Below are 25,826 nucleotides of genomic sequence, written 5' to 3'. Positions count from 1 at the left end.
TTTGAAAGGCCGTCTGTCTTATACTATGTGGTGGTTGCGTCGCTCCTTTCCTAGGGTTTTTGATGCTTGGTTCACGGTCGAGTATGTCTGGGGTGCTGCGTTGGTGTAGGTGGTGGGTTACTGTTTGTGTGGTTGTGTGTGTGTCTGTGCGTGTTCCTTTGGTTCGGTTCCCTCTGGTGGGTGGGGGTTTGGGGGGTCTGTGTTTGTTTGTCTTTGGGGTTTTGTGTGTACTGGGGTTTGCTTGGTTACCTTGTGTGGCAGGGTTTTGTTTGTGTTTGGGTGGGTAAGGGTGTGTTGTGGTGTTGCGTGGCATGTCTGTCTCTCTCCTGATGTTTCCGGTGCGTGGGTGTTTTTTCTGCTTGGTGGCTGGCCGTCCTCTGTCTGTGGGGGTCGGGTTTGTGTGCTGGGTGGCTGTGTTTGTTTCGTATGTGTTCCATTGTTGTGTGTTTTTTTGTATGCTTGTGTTCATTGTCATTTTGTCTTGCTGCCTTGTGTTATGTGCTTTTCATTATGGTTCCTGTTGGCACGCCCCGTATGGGTGGCATGTGTTGTTTGTTTTTGTGTTTATGCTTTTTTTACACTTTGTTCTGTTATCTGTGTTATTTTACTGTGTTATATGTTCCAATGTCGGTTTGTACTATACCGATTCCTTTATTTTTTACCATGTTATTTTACTATGTAATGCTAATGTGTTCTGTTTCCTTTATATTATGTACTGTGCTGTGTATTGCTTTGATGTATTCCATTGTTATTTTCCTGCATTTCCTTACTATGTTGTATTTACAGTGTTATATTACCATGTTTTGTTATTGTGTTCTCGTTTCTGTGGTGTGTTGTCTGCTGTTGTGTGGTGTGGCGCATGGTGGGTGTGTTTTGCGTTTGTGTTATTTTTGTATGTGTTTCTTTGTATGTGTATTCCTGTTTATACTTTACCCTTGGTTTTATTGTGCTCCTTGTGCGCTTTAGTAATTACTGACGCTTTTGGCACGCCCCATCTGGGTAGTGCTGCTTTTGTTTGTGTGTGTGTGTGTGTTCTTATGTGTTTTATGTTATTCTTTGTTTTCACTTTTGTGTTGATCAGTGTTACTTGTTATCTGTGTTGATGTTATTCTGTGTTCTTTGTTATTCTGTGCTTTCCTGTTTATATGGTTACTATACGCTGTACTTGCTCTGTTTAAAAAAAAAGAAAAAAAAAAAGAAGTTCATTCCCTCCAGCGGTCGACCCCACAGACGCATTCATAAACTTTAACATGCTCCTCATTCAAATCAGGAATTTTCTCATATATAAATTATATTATAATACGTTAGCATATTGTGCATATATAGGCATAGGTTAGGTTAGGTGTTTAGGTTCTGTTGAAGATTATTTGTATTTTTAGTACATGGGTGAAGCATTTACAGCGTTGTAGTTCGAACAAATTTCGTCAGTGAAGCACTTGTTAAGGAAGTGTTCGAACAAAATCAGTTGTGAGTCGCATGTAAACTGTTTTTCAGTCATAAACGGGAGGGGGGGGGGGGGAGTTTGGCGGGTGCATGGAATCACTTATGGGTCTTTGTTTGGAGGACGTGCTGCAACAACCACACCAGGGTCTGCATGCTACGCCGGGCTGTCAACAACTGGAGGAGGCAGGTGAAACAACCTCTCCCCACCGTAGCCAGTGCGCAACCTGTTTGTTTGTAAGTTTTTTTTTTTTTTTTTTTTTTACATGCAAGCATGCAAGATAAAGACAATAAATACAATAAAATATCAGAGAAAACAAAAACAAAATACAGAAGCTACCGGCCAGAAGGACCGACAGCACAGGGCAATAATTAGCAAAAATGGAGGAACAGCATACATCAAGACAAATTAAAGAACAAAAACAATAACAAACAAGCAATACAATGTAAGCAAATAAACAAAACAAACAAACACCGGCCAGAAGGACCGACAACAAAACACATCAAAATTTAGAAAATGAAACATAACACAAGACACACAACACAAGACACACACAAACACAAGACACATACACAAGACACACACAAACAAATCATAAATATAAACAAAGTGAAAATTAAAAAGAAAACACCATACAACAAGGTAATACTAGGTAATACATAAAGAGAATACACACTCTGCAAAACACCGGCCAATCAGCGGACATACTTGCCCGGGAACAAAGCCCGGGGGAAACGCACATTGAACGCCTCCCAACGTAACCACCCCCAAGAGTTTCGTACACCCACCGGGGACGCCATGTCATCCGGAACCCTAGCTACAAACACTCGCAAGCAGGGGACCCAAATGGTATCACTCCTGACGCGAGTAACTGCCACAATCCCCCACATCAAGGGAACACCCCCACCATGAAATTCCCCCGGCTCGTCATTCAGCAGTAACTCAGCAATCGCCGACCACAACCCGGTGGCATCACCGACGCCGGCAACACGTTCCCCAGGTCCCCAACACACACCCTCACAAGAGGGGGCTGGACATAGGACACCACCACCGGGGCACCAGCAGCCATGGGCACACCACCAGACGACTGCAGGGAACCAGGGCGGCGTGCATCCTTCCGTAATGTCACAACCAGGCCACGCCCAGCACCAGCAACCACACCATCCCTGGGAGCGGGAGCCACCACCTCCCACTGCGGAGAATCCCCAGGCGGAGAAGGAACGGAAGGCACCCCCGAGACCTGGGCACCAGCATCAGCAGGCACATGAACCTCTGCCACCACCAACCGTGGAAACAGCGACACAACCAGTTCCACACGGTCAACTCCCAAGGACCCACAGTCACCGAATTCCCCAACATCGGCCCAGGCAGACGACGAACGCCTGGAACGCTTGGGCTCCGGCCGGAGATCGTCAGAGCCGGAAGCGGACGCAAAAACACGGGTCCCACCAGCCGGACGAACCGACGCCCGACGCAGAACGGCAGCAGCCTCCACCACAGGGGGAACAGGCCCACGCACAGCAGGAGGCTCCGCAGCCACCCCAGCACCCAGCACATCTGGGACCCGAGGCGAGAACACAGGGCCAGGCACAGCAGCCGAAGACGAGGGAGAAGGCGGCGGCGCATCACAATGATCACTAGGAAGGCCTTCAGGAGCAGCGGAGACAGTGACAGGAGCACATAGACCATCCGATGGCACTGCAAGACCCGGAGGAGAGTCTGTAACAACCGGAGGAACGTCCGGCGACGTAGGGGGAGCTGCATCCGCTAACTGAACGCTCACCTCTTCATCCCCGGAGACCTCCTCCAGAGGGAGCAGGGGGGAAATCTTCTTCCCGGATGAAGTTGACTGGAGCAACCGGATCCGCAGTACATCCGGCAGCCTGATGCCCCAACATGCCACACCGGAAACAAGTACAGGGTTGCCAGCCATAATACACCCGCACATAGTACCCTAAAAGTCGGACAGAGGATGGAAGGTCCGACCTCAGGCGCATCCCGAGGGTACGAATGTTCGTCTTCAACCCCGCATATTTTCCAGAAGACAGCTTGTGCATCCTCACACTGACGACGGAGCCAAATCTCTGGAAGAAACGCAGGAGAAGGGACTCAGGGAATTCCATGGGGGCCCCATGGACGCTCACATACGTCACGGCATCACTCCGATCAGATATGGCCACTGAACCAGTGCCATCCAACAACTTCAAGGTACGACCCTCGTACCGCCGGAGAAATCCACGGTACGCCTCCTCACCCACAAACTTGATAATCACTCGGCGAGCAGTCACCAGCTCAACCCCGTAGACCTCCTCGACCGGGACATGTAGCACGTCACACATGACTTGCTCAATGAGAGGATACCCTGCACGGCAGGTAAACTCCAAACCCACGGAGTTTACCCTCTCAACAGCGGGAAGATGGCCGCTCATCGTAAAAGCACCACGTCAACACCAGGCAGGGACAGCATGGAGGGTAGAGACACCCACCCCCTGCTGGCGAAAACTGCAACCTCCCCAAACTGCCGGAGCGGTCAGACGACACGTCTACACCCTACGGCAGCTCAGGTGGGACTCCTCTGTTTGTTTGTAAGTAGTTGATTTCAGTTTGGAAAACAGGAAAGCAATGCTACACACAGTGTTGTTCTGGTTTCAATATTTCGTTTTTAATTGATTTAATGTAGAAAATCCTAGTTCACACAAATAACTCTTTATGATACTAATAATGTCACTATTTTGATAATGGTAAAATTCTGGAGCCTCACAAGAGAGAGTTGTTAACGAACTTTGGGGTTCAGTTGCTGAACCCATTATATGCTTCTGTAACAATTTCCACCACCGCCCACAGGGTGGGTATGGGGTGCATAATAAATACATGAATTGAAATATAAACCTTACAACAATGATAAAAAATTTGTATTGTTCAAAAGCATTCTTTAATTAATGTAAGTGAACTACTAAGATGCAACAACTAAGCACCTATCGCCTGTCAACACGCGTTCCATCTGTATCATAAATTGCAATGATGATAATGAGTGCGAATTTGATTTTCACTCACACTTGCATATTTTTAAATGATTTTGTTGTTTGTCTCAATCCTATTACTGGTTTAATTCGTGACCCATTAATGAATCAGGACACAGTTTAAAAAATATGAGTCTCCGCCGGGCAAGTAAATTCAAATAAGCTGGTTGGCAATATAACTGACATTTTATTTCCTTCAAATGCAGTTCTTCTTTTTTTAAATTTTGTGTCCTGTTTGATCTGTGTTTGAGTTCTCCATAACATTTACTGTTACTTGCATCATGTGCTCGAACTGAATGAACACAAAACACTTATATGGAACACTCACTGTATGTAACTTGAATGCTGTGAAGGACCTCTGGTCATGTGAGCCGTTTGGCCGAGTGGACAGCACGCTGGACTTGTGATCCTGTGGTCCTGGGTTCGATCCCAGGCGCCGGCGAGAAACAATGGGCAGAGTTTCTTTCACCCTATGCCCCTGTTACCTAGCAGTAAAATAGGTACCTGGGTGTTAGTCAGCTGTCACGGGCTGCTTCATGGGGGTGGAGGCCTGGTCGAGGACCGGGCCGCGGGGACACTAAAGCCCCGAAATCATCTCAAGATAACCTCAAGATATGTGTCAAGACACCGAGGCCAAGGGAGACCAGGGTGAACAGTTATTCCCACAGTAACACTGCAGGTAAAGTCTGAAGGGTCTCAACTATATGGGTAGATCTGATTAGGTGGAACTCACCTCCCTTTACAATGACAAATAAATGTGGCGTTTTGTAGTCAGTGATTTTATTAGAATTGAGTACTGGATATGGAAGGTCCGGAACTCCAACAACGAAAGCTGTAGGTGACCTTTTGCAGTTCCGATTGCTTTGTGGACGAGCGAAGTGCAACGAGAGGATACCGGGTCACCCTGAGAACGTTCTGGCGACCTGCACTTCGCATAGGTGGTGTCTCCTAACCAATTGGGCTGGACGGTAGAGCGACGGTCTCGTTTCATGCAGGTCTGTGTTCAATCCCCCGACCGTCCAAGTGGTTGGGCACAATTCCTTCCCCCCCTTCCCATCCCAAATCCTTATCCTGACCCCCTTCCAATTGCTATAGAGTCGTAATGACTTGGCGCTTTCCCCTGAAAATTTCCGTTCCCTTAGGTGGGATCTGGAAGAGTGGTCCCTCTGGGTCTGTGACTGTCTCTTTGTGGTCATTACATCATGTGGTGGGACGTGTGTCGCAAGAGTTACACACACTTAAGTCATATAAACTAAGGGTGGTCGGGAGTGGTTCGACACTGCATGCTCTATCTAACATTTCCCAGATGTGTATGGAAATGTATTTTGTTTTCATCTTATTGCAGCGCTGGAAATTTAGCTTTGTAAAAGTTTATTATTATTTTTCATCAATGAGAAAATATCAATACTGGAAAAACCTACCTGCGAGATTGCCATCCCCAACATGCCTGACCAGGTACCATCTTCACGTTTAATGCCCCAAGCCCCATCAGATGGCCTCAAGTATATGTACCTGGAGCCGAGAAAACCAAGACTGTTTCATGGGTATAATAACATGTAAAACCACCAATAACTTGCATCATTATCCCCCTCCCCTTCCGGCCCGTTGGCGTCGTGAGGGGGCTTGGTGGACGGCTGCCGGAGTGTGATGCTCCGTTGGGCAGTCCTCTGTCCTTTTCTGGCCTTGCACTCCTGCTGCTGTCTTCTCCAATTGTGCCGGATCGCTTTTCCTTTTCCTTATGTTTCGTTTTTCTCCCCCCTCTTCTCCTATCTGCTTGTCGTTTCCTGCCGACCTTTTGCTTGTTTTGGATTATTTCTTTGGACTTCTTCTATTTTGACGCCCGGGTGCTTGAGGAGGCATACTCTTGCACCCGTAGAACTGTAGTACCCGACGTCTCGAGCGAGGGGAACCTTTTATTGTCAATCCCCCTTTCGTCGCTGAACCCGATCTCGACGGACTGACGGTTCTTAAGGTGGCGTTTGTGGGGCGTATACTCACGACGCACCCCTAGGGGGCCCCGGCATGATCAGCGATAGCTTCCTGTTGGGTGTCCTGCCTTTAATTGTGGCTCCATGGTGGGTATGGGGGCACATTCGTGGATGAATTTGTCACTTTTCGTCTCTATGTCGTTGAATGTTTCCGTTGTACCCTCTCAGGCTCGTGGGGTGGGCGACCAAGCCCTCGAGTCGGCCTGTATTGGAAGACCAGGCTCTGTAGCTCCCGCTGCGTTGGGCCCCGACCTTGCTCCTCCTTTGACCGTCCTGACTTCTTCCCCCAGCTCCCCTCCCTCCTTTGAGGTTGGGTCGAGCCTCCAGCCCCCGGTGGTGACCACTTCGTCCCCTGGTGTGGCTAAGTCTTTCGTTGTGACTACTGCGCCTTTTGACCCCTCTCTCTCTAGGGGTTCTCAACGCCGTTCACGCCCCAACCGCACTCGCTCGATTCCTTCCCGTGCTGATGCGTATCAGGCCTTGTTTGGTCCTGCTTCATGGGCCAAATACTTTGATCTCCTCCCTCTTGATTCTGCGCCTCCTGACGATTTCTCCCTCCATCGGCATCTTGTAGATTCCGTGGATGCGTGTGTTACTTTCAACCCCACTCGTCTCGGTACACGTGTCGTTGCTGCTCCTTCTCAGGATGCGGCTTCCCGCTTGGCTGCCTTATCTTGCCTTGGCGAGATCCCTGTTCGGGTCTCCAAGAACGTTCAGATGAATTCCAGTGTTGGCACTATTCTCCTCCCACCCCATGTTGCAACCGGTGTTCGGAATCTGCAGGATTGCCACGATGATATTCGGCATATCCTTGATGCCCAAGGCCATTCTGTCCTCCAGGTTGACTCGTTTACTCGTCCCCCTCGTGGTCGTCGCCGTCAACCCCTTCGCGTTGTGAAGATCACCTTTGATGGTAGGACCCTTCCATCCTCTGTCATTCTTGCTGGTGCTAGGTGCTCTGTCCAGGAGTATATTCCTTCTCCTCGACTTTGTAATAAGTGCTGGAGGTTTGGGCATGGTGCCCTCCGCTGCTCTGGGACTGTCTCTCTCTGTCCTTTGTGTGGGAGTGAAGGTCACTCTAAGTCGGAGTGCACTTCTCCCCAAGCTCGCTGCCTCAACTGCGGTGAGGCCCATCCTACGTTCTCCCGTGCCTGTGTCCATTACAAGCTTGAGGCGGCCGTCCTTAACCTGAAGCACCGGGAGCGTTTGTCTTTTCCTGAGGCGAGGCGCCAGGTTCGCCGGCTCCCGCCTTATACTAACATCTCTTATGCTCGCGTGTTGCGCTCTTCCTCTCCTCGTCCTTCCCCCCTTCCTCAGACTCTCAACCGTTTCCGGGCCTTGGACCCTGATACGCCCACTGCCCCCTCCTCTGTTCCTTTGAGTTCTTTCCCGAGGGGTCCCCCTCCTGGTCCTCTGTCTGGGGTTCCCCTTCTTTCAACCCGGTCTGTCATGTCTCCTGTGTCTTCTTCCTCGTCCCCCTCCGATCCTCCTTCCCATCCTCTTCCTCCATCTATCGGCTCTCCCCGCCGCCTGTCGGTGCAGGCGGATGTCCATCGCTCTCCTAACGGCCGTCGTGTGTGCTCTCGTTCGGCTTCTCCTGTCGAGACACTGGAATCCGTTGCCCGGTACGTAGTTGCTGGGACACCTGTCTCTTTAAGTCAGAAGCGTAAGCCTGGCTCCTCTCCTTCCTCTTCCCCGGCGGGTAAGAAGGCTTCGCTTTCTTCCTTAGCTCCTACTTCTGGCTCTGTTGCTCCTTCCCCTCCCGTTTCATTGGTTGCGCCCCCTGTTCCTGCTATGGAGGTTTCTTTGGCCCCTGCTTCCCTTTCGGTTGCTGCTCTTGCTGGGGTGCGCTCCCCTCTTTCTACTCCCCCTCTTCCTACTCCCCCTCTTCCTACTGCTGTCCTTGACTGCTCCTCTCCGTTGTCTCCTCCTCCTCCGGACCCCGCCCGCCCACCTCTGATCTGTTCTCCCGTTTCCTTCCCTCCGTCTTTGCTCAGTTTACCCATGCCCCCTAACCCTGACTTTGCTGACCCTGATCCCGACCCTGATATTCTTTAACGTGCTCTGTTGCTCTTTCGCCTTTGTTTCTTCTTTGTTCTCTGTTTTTGTCCTTTCTCTTCCCGTCGTTGTCCATTCTTCAATGGAACGTTCGAGGTTATTACGCCAATTTCCTCGAACTCCAACTTCTGATTTCGCGGTTTTCGCCCCTTTGTGTCTGTCTCCAGGAGCCAATGCTTGGTGCTCGTCCTGGTCGTTTTCGTGGCTATTCCTTTCTCTCCCCCCCCCCCCCGGCCATTGCTGGGGCTTCTAATTCTTCTGCTCTCTTGATTCGTGCAGATGTTCCCTTTGTTCCTTTACTTTTTCCTTCGCCTCTCCATTGTTCTGCTGCTCGTATCTTTGTGGGGAAATGGTACACAGTTTGTTCCATTTATCTCCCCCCGAGTGTCCCGCTCTCTCTTCCTGATTTGAAACACCTCCTAGACTCCTTGCCGGAGCCTGTGCTCCTGCTGGGTGACTTCAATTGTCGTCATTCTCTTTGGGGTGACGTTCTGACGAATACCCGGGGTCGCCTCCTTGAGCCGTTTCTCCTATCTTCTTCCCTGTCTCTTCTGAATTCTGGTGAGCCCACTCATTTGGACTCTCGGACTCGCACCCTTTCTTGTCTTGATCTTTCTCTCTGCTCTTCTTCTCTTTACTTAGATTTCACGTGGCAGGTTCTTGATGACCTCCATGGAAGTGATCATTTCCCCATCCTTGTTTCCTTTTTCTCTTTTCGCCCTTCCCTCTCTTTCCCTAGGTGGCAGTTTGCTAAGGCAGACTGGACCCTATTTACCCTCAGTGCTGCTCTCTCTGACCTCTCCCTTCTGCCTCTCTCTCGCGCTCTCCTCCTTTTTCATGACACTGTCTTCAACGCTGCCCTCCGCTCTATTCCTCGCTCTTCCTCTCGGGGTCCACGGAAGTGCGTTCCCTGGTGGAATGCGGACTGTGCTCGGGCTGTCCGCTGTAAGCGTGCAGCCTGGAAGAGGCACCGCCGTAGGCAGACGACCGATTCTTTTCTTTTCTTTCGGAAAGCGAGTGCGGTGGCCCGTAGGGCCATCCGTACGGCTAAACGTGAATGTTGGGCATCTTATGTCTCAACAATTACGTCCGAAACCCCTCTGGCCCAGATCTGGAAGCGTATCCGCAAGATAGCGGGTAAGTTCGTTCCCGATGTTTCACCGGTCCTTCACCTCCATGATACTCTTGTGGCGGACCCGTTGCAGGTCGCTTCCGAACTGGGTTCCCACTTTTCTTCTGTTAGCTCTGGTCTTCATCTTCCCCAATCTTTCCTTCTTCGTAAACCTGTCCTTGAGTCTCGTCCTTTAGATTTCTGCACTCATCTTCAGCTTCCCTATAATGATCCCTTCTCTCTCTCTGAACTTCGTTCTGCTCTGGCCCTCTGCGGTTCTACGGCGGCGGGCTCCGATGGTATTCATTATGAGATGCTTCGCCATCTCCCTCCGAGCACGTCTCAGTATTTACTGAGTCTGTATAATCGGATCTGTGAGTCGTCGTCAGTCCCTGAGGACTGGCTCGATGCCGTTGTCCTCCCTGTTCGCAAACCGGGGTCTCTGGGTACTTCCCCTAAGGACTTTCGCCCTATTGCTCTCACAAGTTGTGTCTGCAAACTTTTTGAACGTATGGTTAACGTTCGTCTGATGTGGTTCCTGGAACACCATCACCTCCTCTCCCCTTCTCAATTTGGTTTCCGCAAGTGCCGCAGCACGACAGATGTCCTGGTGAACTTGGAGGTCTATATTCGTACTGCTTTTGCTGCGAAGACCTCCGTTGTTGCCGTCCTTTTTGACCTGGAGAAGGCTTACGACACCACTTGGCGTTATCATATCCTATCTCAACTTCATTCTTTTGGCCTTCGTGGTCATCTCCCTCTCTTTCTCCGCAGCTTCCTCTCTCGTCGTTCCTTTCGGGTGCGCCTTGGTACCGCTCTCTCTCCCTCTTTTCAGCAATACGAAGGTGTGCCCCAGGGTAGTGTTCTGAGCACTACTCTTTTTCTGGTTGCCCTCAATGGTCTTCTTTCCTCTCTTCCTTCTGGTGTCTTCTCCGCTCTCTATGTCGATGATCTTACCCTTTGTTGTCAGGGTGATGATTCGCCTCTCCTTCAACGCCGGCTTCAACTTGCAATTGATGCCGTGTCGTCTTGGGCCACTGATCATGGCTTCAAGTTCTCTACTTCTAAGACTTGTGCCATGACATTTACGCGGAAACGGGTTGTTCTTCGTCCCTCTTTGTCACTTTATGGTCATCCCCTTGAATACAAAGATTCCGCGAAGCTTTTGGGGTTATTCCTTGACACTCGTTTGTCTTGGTCTCCCCATATCTCTTACCTCCGTGTTGAGTGCTCTAAGGCCCTTACCCTCCTTCGGGTCTTGTCCCATACTTCTTGGGGGGCAGATAGGCGCACTCTCCTTGCTTTACATTCCTCTCTCGTCCTGTCTAAGCTCGATTATGGTTGCCCTGCTTACTCGTCTGCTTCTCCTTCTACTCTTCGCCGTCTTGATGCTTTGCACCATACTGGGTTGCGCCTCAGTTCTGGTGCCTTTCGTTCGACTCCCGTCCTTAGCTTGTATGTTGACACTGGCTTCCTGTCCCTCCAGGACCGCCGTGATCGCTACTGTCTTCGCTATCTTGCGCGGTCCTTGCAACATCCTTCCTCTCGCCTCTGTCGTGCTTTAACTTTTACCCCTCCTGCGGTTCCTGTTCCTCTTCACCACCTCCCTCTTTCTGTCCGGTTATCTCGCCTGCAGGATTCTCTTTCCGTTCGTATTTCTGATGTTTCTCCTCGTGTTGTTCCTTCTTTGCCCCCGTGGAGGGTCCCTCTTCCGCGGTTTTGTACTTCCTTGACCCGTATCACTAAAGCTTTTACCCCTCCTACGGTTCTAAAACGCCTTTTCCTCGAGCACTTTTCTTCTCACTCCCGCTCCGTTTCTGTCTTCACCGATGGGTCTAAGTCAGCGGACGGTGTTGGCTACTCTGTTGTTTTTCCTGATCGCACTTATATGTGTCGCTTGCCTCCGGAGACTAGCATCTTTACAGCGGAACTTTATGCTATTCTCTATGCTCTTCGTCTCCTACTTTCTCGTTGTCAGTCTTCCTTTGTAGTTGTTGTTGACTCTCGTAGTGCCCTCATGGCTCTCGGGTCCTTTAATCCAGTTCATCCAGTGGTTGTCGAGATCCAGCATTGGCTGTTTCTCGTTCATAGTAAATTTAAGTCGGTTGAGTTTTGTTGGGTTCCCAGCCATATTGGTGTGTCTTTAAATGAGCGTGCGGATGCTGCCGCCAAGGAAGCTGTCCGCTCTTGTCCCATCTCTCGTAAGGGCATTCCGTATTCCGACTTTTACCCGGTTATCCATTCCTCAGTCCTTACCCGTTGGCAGGCTTCTTGGTTGTCTGTTACTGGTAACAAGCTACGTACTCTTAAATGTTGTGTTTCCTCGTGGCCGTCCTCCTTCCACCGTAACCGGCGGTGGGAAACAGCTCTGGCGAGGTTGCGTATTGGCCATACTCGCTTAACCCATGGTCACTTGATGGAGCGCCGCCCTGCTCCTTATTGTCCTAGTTGCATTGTCCCTCTTACGGTCGTGCATGTCCTTCTTGAATGTCCTGACTTCCAGGACGAGCGTGTGTCTTGCTTTCCGACCGCCCCTCGCGGTCACCTGTCCCTCGATAGAATTCTTGGTGACTCGGATACTTTTGATATCGTTCGCCTTATGCGTTTTTGTTCTCGTATTGGCATCCTTGGTGATATTTAGCGCCCTCTGATTATTTTGCGTATTTGATGGTGCTACATAGCCTTCCCGGTTTGGTGCCTTCTTTTGATAATTACTTACTTACTTACTTGCATCATTATATTTGCGTTACGTGTACCACAGACTAGTGAAAAGTATTTAATTACTTTAAAAAGTTATTTTGATATATAACACTTGGCAGGTCACAAAATCTTATTAAAACATAATTGTAAAGAGTTTTGCTAAGTAAAAGTAGTTTATATTCTACATTAACATCGACTTTAGGACTTTGGAAACATAAGTAATGCGACATTCCATCGATTTAAAATTAACGCTTGCTTAGCATGTTATTTAATATACAAAATTAATCATCATCTGCTCTTGTGTAATTGTAAACTGTAACTTGCAAGGAGGCAACAGACCTGTAGAGGTAAGAATATTACCAGGTATCATGCTGGTTCTAGAAACTGTAACTTACGAGAAGTTGAGCGCCTTGGCCAGGTAGGATACAAGGTCTGCCAGGGGTCCTGAGAATGTTACCGTCTCTGCAAGGCGTGGCTCAGCTTTCTCCTGGTTAACTAATGTCAGCATTGGGCATGTCTCTGCTGCCACCTTCAGAGTAGGTCGATGAGCAAATCTGACACCAGATTAAATTATTACATGCTGTTTTCACTACAATATGCCTGCAAACTGTTTTTTAATCCAATTATAAATAATCATTGTTCGAGCATCTTAACAATTTACATATTATTCCTTAATGAGTACAAAAAAAAGCTGATATAAATTATGCCTGTAAAAATGTTAGTGAAGACTACAGAACTGTTTTCATTCACATGGATTATACATGCCCTCTGTAATATATTCAGCTGTAAGGCAATACATCACATGAAATGGATACATCACATGAAACGAGGACAGCGATCTGGGATAGTACGGAGGCAAGATGTTCACTGTTCGAATATGACTTAACCTAACCTAGCCTAAAGTGTAAGATGCGTGTACAAGGGAAGGAACACACAAACTTACAATTTATATCTATAAAACAGAATGTCTGCTTATCTGTCTATTAGTCTATTAAAGGTTTCTCCAGACGTTTGGGGCTAGCCAGTCAATACTTTTGAGGGTGACAGGTCAGGGTGAAGGGTAAGGAAGGTGATGAAGGGTAGGGAAAGTGGTGACGAGTATGGAAGGTGGTGAAGGGTAGGGAAGGTGGTGAAGTGTAAGGAAGTTAGTGAAGGGTAGGGAAGGTGGTGAAGAGTAGGGAAAGTGGTGATGAGTAGGGAAGGTGGTGGTGGGAAGGAAAGATGGTGAAGAGTGGGGAAAGTGGTGAAGAGTAGTGAAAGTGGTAAAGAGTAGGGTAGGTAATGAAGGGTATGGAAGGTCGTGATGGGTAGGGAATGTCGTAAAGGGTAGGGAAGGTGTTGAAGTGTAGGGAAGGATGTGAAGTGTAGGGAAGGTGGTGAAGGGTAGGTGTCGGAAGTTCCGACATCAACTTACTAACCCCTGTCATACGAGGTTAAAGTGGCTATGTCAGGTACTTACTAACAATATTAATATTAATAATTGTATTACAGAGATCGTACCTAGTGGCTCCCAGGAAAAACTGGAGTTGCCACGTGGGAAAAGTAGCTGTGGAAAAGTATTTATTAAGACTGAATACAAATGTAATTCATTAATAAATAAGGGTCTTCCTCCTATAACTGATAATTAAATCAGAGAAAAATTGGATGCGCCCAGTATGTACTGAGGGGGGAAAGAGATGAGCCAAGCGACGCAATGTCATTTGGTGAGAGGACGCTACGACAGCAGGAATACTGAATGTGTACCTAGCCCACAGACGCGCAAATGTACTAGTGTCTAATATAATCAAGACCTTTCCTGATCCTTGCAATACAGGAACCGCAAGATTCCGCCCAACTGTCGAGCTCTGCATTAAGGAAATTATCGTTTCCGAGTAATTGCTTCTAATTGTGTAGTGTCCATTTGCATAATGTATTGAACATTGCCCGGTTAGGTTGTAGGCGTTCTAACTAAAAGGGGTAAGACAAATTATTAATGCTTACTCTTCTACCTTGAATATACTCCGTATGTTGATAACAGCACACTACTTGGCAGGTAACGTACCAGAAAAGGACGCCGGATGTCCTGCAGTAACATAAGGTTTCTTAAGTTGCCGTAACAGTGTCTGCCTACAAGGTTCCCTGGCCACGATTGATGGAAATCCAGGGCTTTTTATCAGGCCATTCAACTTTTGAGCTAAGCATTAATTGTTAACTCACTAGTGTGTAGATTAACTAACATTTGTAATCTTGCTTCCCACCACTGGTGGTATAGATTATGAAAGTACAACACCCCACTCCCCCTGTTATGAATCCAGCATTGTTTCTAATATTATCATGATAATTATGCCTAGCATTTTATACTTTCCCTGTTCTGTTCTATTATTAGTATAATATCCATTTGTGTTCCACTTAATATTGTATGATATATATAATATTGTATGATGTATATTGTAGCATGCTGTAGTGTGCCTGAGTTGCATTAATTTTAATAGGCTTGTGCAAGTTATTTCTTGTTGGAGGGAGTGTGGTATCCTTTGGGGGGGGGGGATGACCATATTTGGATGTGTCCAGAGTGCGGCTTGTTGTAAAGTTAGCGTTTATATTTCAACCTTGATTATTTCCTGTTATTGAGTGTAATAAATTCATATGATTATTGTAACAGTATTATATACTCTTAAGATTACTGATTATATGGTTCTTAGTACTAAACTTTGTAAGTAGAGTTTTCACGAGAGTTCATGTGGATGCTTAGTTGATGTTTTGGTAGGACGTCTGCTTTGCTGGCGAGAGGCTAGGTAGTCGCGTGGGTGAGCTGCACGAGGGAGCCGTGCCGGCTTTGGGCTGTTTGGTCAAGACAAGGTAGGGGGGGGGGAGATATGGACATTTGAGTTTCCCTGCCCGCCATAGGGTCAGTCTGAGCAGGGGAGCAGGTGGACGAGGACGTGTCTGGGTGGAGGAGGGGGGGAGTTTTCCCCCTCCACCCCCGTTAATTGCGGACGTTACCGTGTTGTCTAGCAGGGATGGCACTCCCGCCATCCCGGGTTGTGTCTAGGCCCAATTTTCGTGAATTTCGAGGGCCAACGAGGTACGGAAGGACCAGTAAAATAGCCTCAGAGACAGTGGGCACCCATGAGGCAGCTGGCAGAGCCTCATGGTGTAACAGGTGGTTTGAATATCCTGTCTAATGTAGAACTATTGACTATTGGTGGATTCAGGGCAGTGTAATTGTGGTAAGATTACAGGCCCCTGTGGGACTTTGAATTCCACCCTGTTGGTCCGCCCGGTGGTGACGCCGCCGGCCATTGTCACCCCAGTGTAGAGCAAGGCAGGCTCTGGTTTGATGGGGTTGTTAGTGATTCCCCATCCACGTGTGTATGCCTGTGGGCATACACACGCGGTGCCCTGGCAGGCACATGGGTTGCCTGCCAGCCCGAGGCACCCATGTACTCGGCCACCCTCAGGCCGCCCGCGGCCAACCACCTTGGCCAGCTGCCGGGGTGGGGGGGGGCACCCTCCCAGGCCATCCGCGCGGCCAAACCCCCACCCCACCCCGCGCACCAGCTCAGCCGGGTGGGGTGCTATGACGTCATGCGCTACCCGTGGCCACCCAGCCGCTCGGCCCACACGCCGGCTACCCCAGGCTGCCCGCGCGCCGGCCACCACTACTACCACCCGCACCCCCCCCCCCCTGGGGGGGGGGGCGCTGTGGGCCACGCAGTGGCCACATGCCTTGGCCACCTCCTTGGGCCACTTGACCACTTTCCCGGGACAGCCTAGGGCCACATCTTGTAGACGCATGAGGAGCAAGCTAAGTGTTGACAGCCAGTGAGGTAGTGACCTGGGAAATAAGTGTAATGAGGAGGTGTAGACGCGAGTACAATTATCATTGTGTACAGTGTGATGAGTACCGGTGGAAATTCCCGGTAAGAGTTGTCTCAGAGCCTCGCCAGGCTAGGGAAGCAGCTGAGAGACAGCAGTCTGTAGCACGTCCAGGTGACTGGTAGGGCGGTACCTGGAGATAGATGTTGTACACGGGACCACACTGTAGTTATATATATATTTATGTTATATATATATATATATATATATATATATATATATATATATATATAACTGAAAACTCACACCCCAGAAGTGACTCGAACCCATACTCCCAGATGCCACGCAACTGGTATGTACAAGACGCCTTAATCCACTTGACCATCACGACCGGACAAAATGAGGTGATAGCCGAGGCTATTTGAACCACCCCACCGCCGGCACTCTGATAGTAATCTTGGGCATAGCATTTTACCAAATCACCTCATTCTTTGGGGCACACGTGAGGAACACAAATGCGAACAAGCCTGAATGGTCCCCAGGACAATATGCAACTGAAAACTCACACCCCAGAAGTGACTCGAACCCATACTCCCAGATGCCACGCAACTGGTATGTACAAGACGCCTTAATCCACTTGACCATCACGACCGGACAAAATGAGGTGATAGCCGAGGCTATTTGAACCACCCCACCGCCGGCACTCTGATAGTAATCTTGGGCATAGCATTTTACCAAATCACCTCATTCTTTGGGGCACACGTGAGGAACACAAATGCGAACAAGCCTGAATGGTCCCCAGGACAATATGCAACTGAAAACTCACACCCCAGAAGTGACTCGAACCCATACTCCCAGATGCCACGCAACTGGTATGTACAAGACGCCTTAATCCACTTGACCATCACGACCGGACAAAATGAGGTGATAGCCGAGGCTATTTGAACCACCCCACCGCCGGCACTCGGATAGTAATCTTGGGCATAGCATTTTACCAAATCACCTCATTCTTTGGGGCACACGTGAGGAACACAAATGCGAACAAGCCTGAATGGTCCCCAGGACAATATGCAACTGAAAACTCACACCCCAGAAGTGACTCGAACCCATACTCCCAGATGCCACGCAACTGGTATGTACAAGACGCCTTAATCCACTTGACCATCACGACCGGACAAAATGAGGTGATAGCCGAGGCTATTTGAACCACCCCACCGCCGGCACTCGGATAGTAATCTTGGGCATAGCATTTTACCAAATCACCTCATTCTTTGGGGCACACGTGAGGAACACAAATGCGAACAAGCCTGAATGGTCCCCAGGACAATATGCAACTGAAAACTCACACCCCAGAAGTGACTCGAACCCATACTCCCAGATGCCACGCAACTGGTATGTACAAGACGCCTTAATCCACTTGACCATCACGACCGGACAAAATGAGGTGATAGCCGAGGCTATTTGAACCACCCCACCGCCGGCACTCGGATAGTAATCTTGGGCATAGCATTTTACCAAATCACCTCATTCTTTGGGGCACACGTGAGGAACACAAATGCGAACAAGCCTGAATGGTCCCCAGGACAATATGCAACTGAAAACTCACACCCCAGAAGTGACTCGAACCCATACTCCCAGATGCCACGCAACTGGTATGTACAAGACGCCTTAATCCACTTGACCATCACGACCGGACAAAATGAGGTAATAGCCGAGGCTATTTGAACCACCCCACCGCCGGCACTCGGATAGTAATCTTGGGCATAGCATTTTACCAAATCACCTCATTCTTTGGGGCACACGTGAGGAACACAAATGCGAACAAGCCTGAATGGTCCCCAGGACAATATGCAACTGAAAACTCACACCCCAGAAGTGACTCGAACCCATACTCCCAGATGCCACGCAACTGGTATGTACAAGACGCCTTAATCCACTTGACCATCACGACCGGACAAAATGAGGTGATAGCCGAGGCTATTTGAACCACCCCACCGCCGGCACTCGGATAGTAATCTTGGGCATAGCATTTTACCAAATCACCTCATTCTTTGGGGCACACGTGAGGAACACAAATGCGAACAAGCCTGAATGGTCCCCAGGACAATATGCAACTGAAAACTCACACCCCAGAAGTGACTCGAACCCATACTCCCAGATGCCACGCAACTGGTATGTACAAGACGCCTTAATCCACTTGACCATCACGACCGGACAAAATGAGGTGATAGCCGAGGCTATTTGAACCACCCCACCGCCGGCACTCGGATAGTAATCTTAGGCATAGCATTTTACCAAATCACCTCATTCTTTGGGGCACACGTGAGGAACACAAATGCGAACAAGCCTGAATGGTCCCCAGGACAATATGCAACTGAAAACTCACACCCCAGAAGTGACTCGAACCCATACTCCCAGATGCCACGCAACTGGTATGTACAAGACGCCTTAATCCACTTGACCATCACGACCGGACAAAATGAGGTGATAGCCGAGGCTATTTGAACCACCCCACCGCCGGCACTCGGATAGTAATCTTGGGCATAGCATTTTACCAAATCACCTCATTCTTTGGGGCACACGTGAGGAACACAAATGCGAACAAGCCTGAATGGTCCCCAGGACAATATGCAACTGAAAACTCACACCCCAGAAGTGACTCGAACCCATACTCGAGTTGCATATTCAGTTGCATATTGTCCTGGGGACCATTCAGGCTTGTTCGCATTTGTGTTCCTCACGTGTGCCCCAAAGAATGAGGTGATTTGGTAAAATGCTATGCCCAAGATTACTATCCGAGTGCCGGCGGTGGGGTGGTTCAAATAGCCTCGGCTATCACCTCATTTTGTCCGGTCGTGATGGTCAAGTGGATTAAGGCGTCTTGTACATACCAGTTGCGTGGCATCTGGGAGTATGGGTTCGAGTCACTTCTGGGGTGTGAGTTTTCAGTTGCATATTGTCCTGGGGACCATTCAGGCTTGTTCGCATTTGTGTTCCTCACGTGTGCCCCAAAGAATGAGGTGATTTGGTAAAATGCTATGCCCAAGATTACTATCCGAGTGCCGGCGGTGGGGTGGTTCAAATAGCCTCGGCTATCACCTCATTTTGTCCGGTCGTGATGGTCAAGTGGATTAAGGCGTCTTGTACATACCAGTTGCGTGGCATCTGGGAGTATGGGTTCGAGTCACTTCTGGGGTGTGAGTTTTCAGTTGCATATTGTCCTGGGGACCATTCAGGCTTGTTCGCATATATATATATATATATATATATATATATATATATATATATATATATATATATATATATATATATATATATGTCGTACCTAATAGCCAGAACGCTCTTCTCAGCCAACTATGCATGGCCCAATTTGCCTAATAAGCCAAGTTTTCATGAATTAATGTTTTTTCGACTACCTAACCTAACCTAACCTAACTTTTTCTGCTACCTAACCTAACCTACCTTTTTCTGCTACCTAACATAACCTAACCGATAGAGATAGGTTAGGTTAGGTTAGGTAGGGTTGGTTAGGTTCGGTCATATATCTACGTTAATTTGAACTCCAATAAAAAAAAATTGACCTCATACATAATGAAATGGGTAGCTTTATCATTTCATAAGAAAAAAATTAGAAAAAATATAATAATTCAGGAAAACTTGGCTTATTAGGCAAATCGGGCCTTGCATAGTAGGCTGAGAAGTGCTTTCTGGCTACTAGGTACGACATATATATATATCTATATATATATATATATATATATATATATATATATATATATATATATATATCTATATATATATATATATATATATATATATATCTATATATATATATATATATATATCTATATATATATATATATATATATATATATATAGATATATATATATATATATATATATATAGATATATATATATATATATATATATATCTATATATATATATATATATATATATATATATATATATATATATATATATATATATATATATATATATATATATGTGTGTGTGTGTGTAGACTGACTCGAATATGTACCGGTCAGTGTAGAGATTTACCATATAAATGATCCAGCCTGTCGATTCTATATAATCGTTCAGACTGGATTAATGCCATAGAGTACCGTAATTGTATCATTAGAGGTAGGCAGGCCAGGTGGCAGGGATGTCAGTGGGTACCCCTGAGGTCTGTGTAGTTAGTTACATTTACCTGATGATATAATTTTCATTGATTATGTGAATGCCATTTCTATGTGTTCATTTGCATGTTTATGTACTGTGTTGTGTGGTGAGTCAGTAGATGTTATTGCTGACTGATTGCCTAATGATGTCATTAGCAAGTGGGGTATGCTGACGGCATCATTATGTTGCAGGTTTGTGCAGTGTTGTTATCAGTTTATACGATATTATTGCTGCCCTGAGAACTGTGTTGAGGGTTTAAGGGACCTCTAGGATTATTCAGGGGAATTTACAGTGCTTAATGAGAGCAGGCAATTGATGGGTTAATTGCCTTGCTGAGGTAAGTGTGTGTTCACAGTAGTCCTTTGCAACGGTTGCAAGAAAAAGAGGGGGGGCAGTAATATTGGTATACTCTTGTGTGTTGCACAACCGTGTGTCATTATTGTGTGGGCACAGTAATTAGCGAGTTGCAGTAGCCGCAACCATATGTGGGCAGTGCATTTGTGTTGTTGCATGCCATTGTAGTGACCTACGTAACACTGGGGTTACTTTGTTTCTTTAAGTTGTGTTGAAGACTTAAGGATTCAGTGAGTTAATAATTGGGGAATTAACTGGATAAGGGGTGCACACTTATTGTGGAGTGAGTGAGGGCTGTTATCAGAGAGAACAGCGTTGAGCTTGAGTGAGATACGTGTCGGGAGCAATTAATTGTCCGTGTGACAACTAATTGACCACTCTAGCTAATTATGTAATTAGCCTTCTCATCATGAATTCACGAAGTGGGAGAGGATCTGTCAGTATTTGTGTTAACGTAATTTGCTCGAGACTAATTACCTTTCTGGGGTATAGCAATTAGTGGCTCAGGTTAATTAGTGGAGTAATTAACATCTGAGAGCTCCGATGACCCGGTAAAGCGAGGTCATGGAGCTAGCATAAATCGTTGTATTATTCATATCCTGTCTGAGGACAGTGGATTAGTGGCACATCTTGTTAATTAGAGGTAATTAACTCCTTTCCAGTGAATTCACAGTGCTTGATGAGACCTGCTTAGGCAGTGTGGAGTGAGACGTATTTATGGATGATTAATTATCGGTCCTGGTGACAGTTAATTAATTGCTCAAAATTAATTAGGGAATTAATTAGGGTAATTAACACTCACTAGTAAATTTTTTTGACACAGACTGTTGAGAAGCTACCAAGTTAGGGTAGGCTTAGTTAACGTAACTCAATGGGGATGTAATTAGTGGTCCGTTTGACCTTAATTGAGGATTACTCACTGAATACTTGCAAGGAGTCAAGTGTGATGTAATATAAGTTTGAGTTATTGTTAACAAGAGAGACAAGTGTTAAGGATTAACGTAGAGTATCATCATGTTGTTGTCTAGTGTGAGACAATTGTTTGTGATTACTGTAGTACTTTGTTGCTGACTGCTGCGATCAGTCAATTAACGTAATTAATCACTTAAGGCAATTTCTTTTGGTTGTCGTCTAGTGACGAGAGTAGAGTAATCTAGGGATTTGTGGAGCTGTGTCCCAGAATCCCGCCTTGCCTGTCTTTGTTTCTGTTTACAACAGGGCAACTTCTTGTAGGGAGTTGCAAAGAGTGTTCACACTGGGTTGTGATAGGGGAGGGGGTCACTGTTGGACTACCCGCCTAGTTACGTGGGTCTCTCCTGGGGGCGGGAGGACCCCTAAGCTTGTGATTATAGTAGCTGTCAGGGAAACCAAGGCACTATTGATTGCATGCTTGTGTCTTCAGTGGATATCCTTCATTTGTTCAGTTAGTTCATGTTGTCAGCCCGAAGTGTTAGCAAGATGAAGCCTGCTGTCACTTCTCGAGGGGCTGTTGAATAGCTGTGTTGCAAATGCCACTTGATGTACAATAACGTAACCATTCGCTGTGGTGTAACTTAGACTGTGATATTTTTCTTTGATTTGCAATATTGCGTCATCAGTGGGCACACCTGTGTTCAGGTTAGTTCAGTATGCAGCCTCACAGCAAGGGTTGCTATTTAGCAGTTTGTTATCGTGCCACTGGATGGACATTAACGTAATGTAAACTCGGTAATGTAGTAGTTAGTCTCTTGTTATTAATAAATTGTTATGTTATAGAAAATGGTCTTTGATGTCAACCCTTCAATCATATTATTCCACCATATTTCTGCATATTATTATTAAATGTTGTTGTGATCTTGATATGACGGCTGTTCTTGGGAATTCGAATTCCAATTCATAGCACCACATCAAATATAAATATTTGATTGTGAGAACCCGTCGGTTACCCTTTATTAGTTTTAACGTCCTGTTTAACTAGGAGGAGCCAGCGGCCTATTGTGGACAGGTTTTCACCCTTGGTGGTGGAGGCCTGGCGGTTTGCTCCCGCTTTTCCTTTTTCTATTGGACTCATGCTTAACTGCCGTGAGCAGACTTTAAACTTGTAGTCCACCTCCTAAGGGAGGTAGGCGTAGAAAAAATCTCACACACACTGTTGAATAGTATTACTGCAAAAAACTAAGAAAAAATCAGAGACATAAAAATAATTAAGTAATAATATCTTTGTGGCAACTCCCACCCGTCAGCGCGGGTGACTCTGACCGGCTCGTAATTTGATCTCCATAACACTTCATCCAAGAGAATTATAGAGCTGAATTTGCTCCTGTCACTATGGTCTTAACAATAACTGACCTTCACCACCACTGATGCTCCTGGCTCACTTTGTCCAGATGTCAGTAAGTGATAGAAGGGTCACATTTACTCTATTATGATACTAATAATAAAGTTAATTCAAATGAGATGTTTTTATGATGTATTAAGTCCAAAGACTACTGTATTTAAGAATAATTCCCAACAGAATAGCTGGTGAATTTATAGTACTATGTGGTAATGATATCCCGTTTTCTATTGATGGAAAATTCCACTACAAGCTACATTTTCTATGGGTTAACTTGTGTATACAATGGCAGCAATATTATCTGACTGTTTTATGTAATATTAGTAAATGGTGTCGGGTTTTCTGACATAATTCCCCGGGGGGTGGGGGATGCTCACGGGTCAAAGTCCTATTTAGAACAGATGAATACCGATACTCTTCCTTCGATTTATTAGATTAATTTGATGTTAATTGTTAGTAATCACACATTTGTGTGTCTGTTTGTACAGGACGGATGTCCCATACTCGAGTTGCAGGGATTAGAAGTCTAATTCGATTTCATTTCCCTGTCAACTCTTGAAAGGCTAAAATTATAGGCTAAATACATATAATTTAACCCAGAAGACTGAATGTGATCAAGTACTATAGTCAAGTAGTATTCAGGGACTGCAGTGAGATCAGTGACATTAGATATAACTTGAAGTTTGTTCAAGTAACTGGTAACTGATATATAAACACTGAGGCCCATGGAATTCATCTTGATTAAATAATAAATGTATGAAAATCAGTCGTTAGATTTAATGGGGTTTAATTTAGTTAGTTGATTCAGAGGATTGAATAGTCCATCATTAAAGTCAAGTATGGTTCTGAGACTGCAGTGGGTTCAGTGACATTGGTCGCAGTGACTTGTAGCTGTTTAGGCTACTGTTCACTGATTTGCCACTGAGGCCTCATGAACTCATCTTCAGTTTTAAATGATGATATTAACATCAACCTCTGTTACTATAGTCAGCTGTAATCTCCTTAGTATAATGCTACTGGAGAAATACAATCAGCTGACAAATTTAGATTTCTACTAGTATTATTTATCTGCAGCCATAGGTCTCCTCAGGCTTAATACTGGGCCTGAGAGTAATTTGCCTCCTGCAGAACTTAGCATGGTTATGTCCTGATATTTAGTAGGGCTACCAATGAATCGATGGTAGTAATCTGTACCTACAAGGATACCGATGTCGGTGAGGGGATCAGACTTAATATTATCTGCCAATTTTATTCCCCTATTTCTCATGAATTTGACTGTTGCTCTCAGAGCTTGTACTTGTAGGTGTGCTGGTATTTTGTTCACCACACTGGCTTGTACTTGACAGACGTACCTGCCTAAACGTACTGATGGTTGTACCACCTGGTAGACTTGAGGTCCTGTATGTTAGAAACCCTGAGATGTTGATTGTCGTCTGGGCTACAGGCCTTAATTGTAGTTCATCTGCCAACCTTTTAGTGACATATGTTCTCTGGGACCCTTGGTTAAACAACCCATGGGTGCGGACCTTAGCCCTCTTATTCTGCATGGTCATTTGGGCAGTAGGCAAATTTGCTTTACTTTTGGACTCTGCCGATTGAACACTAATTTTCTCTCGCACCTTGCACAACTGTACTGTGGTGGGAATCCTATCTTCCACCTTGGGTCTTGAATAGGTTAACTTCGTATGTTTGCACAGTGCTGCATGGTGCTTACCTCTTCTATACCTGTTGCAGGTGTTGAATTTTGTATCACAATAGTCTATGTTGTGTGACTTGAGACACCTTGAACATCTCCCTAATTCCTGGAGTCGCTTAATACGAGTGTCTCTGTCTGGATAATTAGCACAACGATATGTTGAATGTTTCTTTTTGCAGAACATACATGTCCCCCAGCCTACTGCACGTTTGGAAGTTACCGGTTTGGGTGAACTAGGAACAGTAGGCTTGGAGGATTCTGCTGCATTGTCAGATTTTCTGAAACTTGATGTTAGAGTAATTGACTGATGTTTATTTGGGGAAGTTGTTTTACCCTTTAATTGACTATTATTTTCTATTTCTAAAGGCTTGCATGAGGCTTTAACTTCCTCATTTGCACGTCGTTTGTTTATGATGGAATGTAAACCTTCAGTGATGTCCTGTACTGTCAGGATGGTGTTATGTTGATGTGCCTATAATTCATCTAGTATGTCGCTGGACAATTTTCGTTGAAGGACTACTTTGGTCATCCACTCACTAGTGGTTATATCAACCTTAAGACTGAATGTTCTTAGTAGGGACTCAAACTCCATGCTGACGGATTGTAATGAGTCAGCAGTCTGATCAGGTTGAGGTAAGTCCAGCAATTGGAGTATAAGCTGTATGACAGTTTTCTCATTGCCAGCATTATCCCTACTGGCAAGCTGCTTAAGCCTTGTTGGGCTTATACTTGGGTTGCTCATAGTGCTGAACAAGTACTTATGGTAGCATAGAGTAAAATTCTGCAATCACTAGGCTATAATCCTACCTCTACTAGAGGTTAGCACTTAAAATTAATACACATTATATATATATAATCATACACACTAATGATTTGAGTGATAAACCAGTGCCACTGGAAGTACCTTTAGGTTAGCTCCTCAATTATCACCCTAGAATGGTAAAGACACTAAATTAATCACTCAAAAGGTGCAATGATTATAAGTAAATTATTATATAAACACAGCTCAACTTGAACTGTTAACAATTACACCCAAAATAGGGTCTGTACCATTCATTAATGGTGCTAGGTTGTTCAATATAGTACAACTAGACGATGATAATAAATGGGACTAGTATGAACAATAAATAGTTCAACTAGTCAATGGTAATAGAGGACTAGG

General features: G+C 46.2%; 1 pseudogene; it reads right to left on the bottom strand.

Moving 5' to 3' along the window:
* Positions 1 to 25,406, bottom strand: part of LOC138358004 (glutamate receptor U1-like) — a 133,824-nt pseudogene extending 108,418 nt beyond the window's left edge.
* Positions 25,407 to 25,826: the final 420 nt, after the last annotated feature.

This window comes from Procambarus clarkii, chromosome 7 (assembly GCF_040958095.1).
Source record: "Procambarus clarkii isolate CNS0578487 chromosome 7, FALCON_Pclarkii_2.0, whole genome shotgun sequence".
Taxonomy (NCBI): domain Eukaryota; kingdom Metazoa; phylum Arthropoda; class Malacostraca; order Decapoda; family Cambaridae; genus Procambarus; species Procambarus clarkii.
Note: the sequence above shows the minus strand (reverse complement) of the source record. Positions and strands in the feature narration are given on the sequence as shown.